Below are 6,032 nucleotides of genomic sequence, written 5' to 3'. Positions count from 1 at the left end.
TATATATGCAAACTCAAACGTGTGCATTTGAGAAATCTGCGGTTCTCAGACTGTGGCTTCTCTCACTGACCTATTGCTGTTCCATGGAAATAAATGTGGTTGGAAAATCAATAAGAATGAGCAGGTTGAGCAGGTTTCTCTTTCTCTGCCTGTTGGTACCTCCAGGAAGACTGGTTCTTACCCTGGGGAGTCCTTTTGCAGGGTGATCTTGGGGGGCTGAACTGGGACTGTAGCAACTGTGAGAGTCCAGAGATGCAGCAGCCACACTCCTGGCTGATTTGGGGAATGGGCTAGCACTGGATCGGGAAAGTAGGGGTGAAGTTGGTCAGCCGCTACATATGTGACCCTAGCTCTCAGAGCTCCCATGGGCAGTGGAGTATGTAACTGCTCTGTGTGTCTAATGCTTCATGACTGATATGGACTGAATATTTGTCTCCCCCTCAAAATTCATATGTTGAAGCTCTAATCCGCAATATGATGGTATTTGGAGATGAAGCCTTTGGGGGGCAATTAGGTTTAGATGAAGTCCTGAGGGTGTGGCTCCATGATGGGATTGGGGAGTATCCTTATAAGAAGAGGAAGAGGGGTCAGAGCTCCTTCTCTCTCCACTGTGAGCACACAGTGAGAAGTCAGCCACCAAGTCAGCCACCAGTCAGAAAAAGGGCATTCATCAGGAACCAAATCTGCTGGCACCTTGATGCTGGATATCCTGGCCTCTAGGACTGTGAGAGCCATAAATGTCTGTTGTTTAAGCATTCCAGTCTATAGTATCTTGTGATTGCCCCCCAAGCAGACTAAGACACTGCCATTGTTCCTTTGTCCCTGTGTGATCCTAGAAGCTCCCTACAGCTCACCCCAGTTAGAGATTTCATCTGTTCCTTGGACCAGTGGCCCCAGCCACTACCATAGCAACTATAGCTGCGCCCCGACTGTGCAACGCCACTTCCAGCCTGTGTTTAGACATCAGGACTCAGCCTGGTCTGCTAAATATCTGGAAACGCCACTTTCTCACTCAAATTCTTCCTCTTGCCAAGCAGTCTGATCTGACAGGGGTCTTCAGCAAGAAAGAAAGATAGAACTTGTCATCTTTGCAGTACATAACATTCTATAGAGTAATTCATAACTTGCCCCTTTCCCACTTCTCTTACATACATCCTTTTGTGACCACTAACATTCCAAAATCACTGAGGAAATGAAATAACATATTATGAAATGCAATATAAAATTATTCTCATGATCAAAATTAAATATCTTGTTGCAACCTGGAAAGAAAAATAACATAGAACAAAATAGCCCTAGGAGGCTGCCTCCAAACTTGAGGAGGCACCGGCTGATTTTCAGGCTAAGACATCACCAAAGGTGACAAGAACTGACCGTCCAGCTTCTCATACATGTGATAACCTGGGCGAGGGAGGAACAATCTGGTGTACGTGTTGGCAACAAGTCAGACGACACTGAGACATTCCAAGGATAGAAAACAAGAAAGAACATTAAATATTTGAACTCTGGCAATTTTTAATCCCAGCTGTGAAGGGACAGGAGGGTAAACACAGTCCATTTATAAAGGGTGTGCACATTCCCAGGGGCTCCAAATAATGCAACATTGTTTCACTCGTCCATGCTGCTGATAGTTTCATAGTAAAAAAGTCACTCCAGACAGGTTGGCTCCGGTCACACCTGCCTCTGGAGAGAGGCCAAAATTGTTCTGCTGCAAGCCTCGCGGTGGCACCCAGACATTTTAATAGAGGAGCTTTCCATTGTTTGTACTGTGCCGTGATTTCTACAGAGGTGAGAGCTGAGAGGGAATCCTGGCAGTGACCACATTCTGCAACCCCACAAGTGGGGACAGGTGTGCTCCACTCAAAAAGCCACCATTCTCTTTGTTTAACAGAAAATTAATGACACACCTGGATTCCGGCTTGAAGGAAGTAGATCATGTTTGTTTTCAGAAACAGGCTCGGCTGAGGGTGCAGAGTATGTGGGTCCCACAGCCTCCGTCTGCATCTTCCATGACGTCTCTGTTGCTGCCTACAGCCATGTTCCTTACTGCGTGTGTTTCTATTTCTACTGGTCTGCTAATGCCCAAGGAAAGGCAGTGCTCTGAAAAGGCATGGGCTGAGCTGGGGCCTGGTAGCCAGGTTAATGATGGAATTGGCTCCCACCATCCCAAAGGACACATTTCTAAAACACATGAGATAGTTCCAATGCCAGTACCCCTTACACACCCCAGCACTCTCCTGGACCAATGATCGTTGCCAAGCAAAGATCTAATATTCCGATGCCAGTACCCCTTACACACTGCAGCACGATCCTGGGCCAATGACCATTGCTAAGCAAGGATCTAACATTCCAGGCCTAGTATTTGTTTGCTACTATTCTCTCTCTCCGGAAGAAAGTGAAATAAAAATGAAGAATATTATTGCCAACTTTCCAGAAGAAAGTGGAAGGAAAAGCCTTGGAAGAGGTTGCTGAATTCAAAGATTAGCAGATTACAAAAATATGTAAATTAATATATATTACTTTATATATAGTTAATATTCTATTCAGACCATAAAGAAAAATCACACCTGCCCTCTGTGGATGTTTAAAGATGGGTCCTTTACAGAGGAAGTCAAATTGTCCCTGTTTGCAGATGACATGATTGTATATCTAGAAAACCCCATCGTCTCAGCCCAAAATCTCCTTAAGCTGATAAGCAATTTCAGAAAAGTCTCAGGATACAAAATCAATGTGCAAAAATCACAAGCATTCTTATACACCAATAACAGACAAACAGAGAGCCAAATCATGAGTGAACTCCCATTCATAATTGCTTCAAAGAGAATAAAATACCTAGGAATCCAACTTACAAGGGATGTGAAGGACCCCTTCAAGGGGAACTACAAACCACTGCTCAACGAAATAAAAAAGGACACAAACAAATGGAAGAACACTCCATGCTCATGGATAGGAAGAATCAATATTGTGAAAATGGCCATACTGCCCAAGGTAATTTACAGATTCAATGCCATCCCCATCAAGCTACCAATGACTTTCTTCACAGAATTGGAAAAAACTACTTTAAAGTTCATATGGAACCAAAAAAGAGCCCGCATTGCCAAGTCAATCCTAAGCCAAAAGAACAAAGCTGGAAGCATCACACTACCTGACTTCAAACTATACTACAAGGCTACAGTAATCAAAACAGCATGGTACTGGTACCAAAAGAGAGATATAGACCAATGGAACAGAACATAGCCCTCAGAAATAATACCACACATCTACAACCATCTGATCTTTGACAAACCTGACAAAAACAAGAAATGGGGAAAGGATTCCCTATTTAACAAATGATGCTGGGAAAACTGGCTAGCCATATGTAGAAAGCTGAAACTGGATCCCTTCCTTACACTTTATACAAATATTAATTCAAGATGGATTAAAGACTTAAATATTAGACCTAAAACCATAAAAACCCTAGAAGAAAACCTAGGCAATACCATTCAGGGCATAGGCATGGGCAAGGACTTCATGTCTAAAACACCAAAAGCAATGGCAACAAAAGACAAAATTGACAAATGGGATCTAATTAAACTAAAGAGCTTCTGCACAGCAAAAGAAACTACCATCAGAGTGAACAGGCAACCTACAGAATGGGAGAACATTTTTGCAATCTACTCATCTGACAAAGGGCTAATATCCAGAATCTACAAAGAACTCAAACAAATTTACAAGAAAAAAAAAACAACCCCATCAAAAAGTGGGTGAAGGATATGAACAGACACTTCTCAAAAGAAGACATTTACACAGTCAACAGACACATAAAGAAATGCTCATCATCACTGGCCATCAGAGAAATGCAAATCAAAACCACAATGAGATATCATCTCACACCAGTTAGAATGGCAATCATTAAAAAGTCAGGAAACAACAGGTGCTGGAGAGGATGTGGAGAAATAGGAACACTTTTACACTGTTGGTGGGAGTGTAAACTAGTTCAACCATTGTGGAAGACAGTGTGGTGATTCCTCAGGGATCTAGAACTAGAAATACCATTTGACCCAGCCATCCCATTACTGGGTATATACCCAAAGGAATATAAATCATGCTGCTATAAAGACACATGCACACGTATGTTTATTGTGGCTCTATTCACAATAGCAAAGACTTGGAACTAACCCAAATGTCCAACAATGATAGACTGGATTAAGAAAATGTGGCACATATACACCATGGAATACTATGCAGCCATAAAAAATGATGAGTTCATGTTCTTTGTAGGGACATGGATGAAGCTGGAAACCATCATTCTCAGCAAACTATCACAAGGACAAAAAACCAAACACCACATGTTCTCACTCATAGGTGGGAATTGAACAGTGAGAACACTTGGACACAGGAAAGGGCTGTGGGGTGGGGGGAGGGGGGAGGGATGGCATTAGGAGATATACCTTGTGTAAATGATGAGTTAATGGGTTTAGCACACCAACATGGCACCTGTATACATATGTAGCAAACCTGCATGTTGTGCACATGTACCCTAGAACTTAAAGTATAATAAAATATATATATGTAAATATATATATATATATATATATAAAATAATAAAGATGGGTCCTTTACTAGACCAGAGTGTTGGAGGTTTTAGGGACAGGAGGCGATGCCGTGGAGAGACTACAGAGATGTAAGGGACTTCACAACCCGGACACCAAAACCAAACAAAGACGGCGTAGAATAAACTACAGTCAGTTCTCACTTAGGGAGCTTAATACAAACAACCTGAATGAAACAGTGGCATATTTACAGAGTAGTAAACCATGACCAAGTGGGGTTGTCCCAAGAAAGCAAAGATGGTTTAATAAGATGATTTGTTAACAATTCATTCTACTTTTTTTAATCAAAGAAGAACAAAATGAGATAATTTCAAGACATTTAATAAAGTTCAATATACATTTATGTTGTAAGCTCTTAATAGTGGAAGAACAGATGCAACTGTAATGTGCTTAAAAATATAGACCCTCGTACACCAAAACAGAAGTCAGCATTGTCCACGGTGAAACACTAAAATGCTTTTTAGAATGGAACGGGACACAGAGGAGTCTATCATCACCCTGTAATTTAGTCCTGTTGGAATAGACTCATCACAGAAATAGGAAAAAGAAAGAAATAAGTTTAAAAAAATGAAAAGAAGGCAAAATTAATATTATTTGAAAAAGTTATGGTTGTAATACATGGAATATTCAAGAGTGTCAGCTGAAAATCTATTATTAACACTATGAAAAGTCAGCAGGAAGAGAGGCCAAAATCCTAATATAAGTTAGTCAATTTTATATTATGAAATATAATGACAAAAGATCCCACTTATAATAACAATGAAAACAATTATAGCAATAAATAAATCTTAAGGGAAATATGCAGAACACATATGAGAAAATTCTTAAACTCCAGAGGGGCATAAAGGAAGACTTTAGTACATGGAAATGTATATTTTAGTCTTATGGAGCAAAACTCAAAAATCCAAAAATGTCATGTTTTTCTAACTTAATTTGTAAATTTGATGTAATTAATTTGATTTGAAATGCTATCAGAGTTTTCTTCATCACCTGACAAGCTGATCCTACAGTTGAAATAAAATAAGCATATGAAAATATTCAGGAAAGTTCTGGAAAAATTATAGAAGAATCAGGGTGAGATAGGGACTAGCCTTATCAGACATTTAAAAGCTGTAACAAGTAAAGCAGTTTGCTATGGAGCAGAATTAAATAGTCACATCTACACCCAGGCACAAATGACTGATAATGACTTAGTGTAATATTCATCCAGGAAATAGTTTTCAAGGGTTCATGATATCTTCAGACACTGCCATGGTAATGCATGTGGGTTTCAGTCCCAGCAGGAGACTGTGATTAGTTTGGGAGATTCTCACATCCTCAAATTCTTTCACTGCTCAATCAGCCCCAAAGCAGACCCGGCTCCAGGAACGGAACCAATTTGGAGCACATTTCTAAGTGGCTTGGGGAACAGAAGCCCCAGTCCTCTGGATCTCTTCCTGG

The sequence above is a fragment of the Pan troglodytes genome, chromosome 13 (assembly GCF_028858775.2).
Source record: "Pan troglodytes isolate AG18354 chromosome 13, NHGRI_mPanTro3-v2.0_pri, whole genome shotgun sequence".
Taxonomy (NCBI): Eukaryota; Metazoa; Chordata; class Mammalia; order Primates; family Hominidae; genus Pan; species Pan troglodytes.
Note: the sequence above shows the minus strand (reverse complement) of the source record.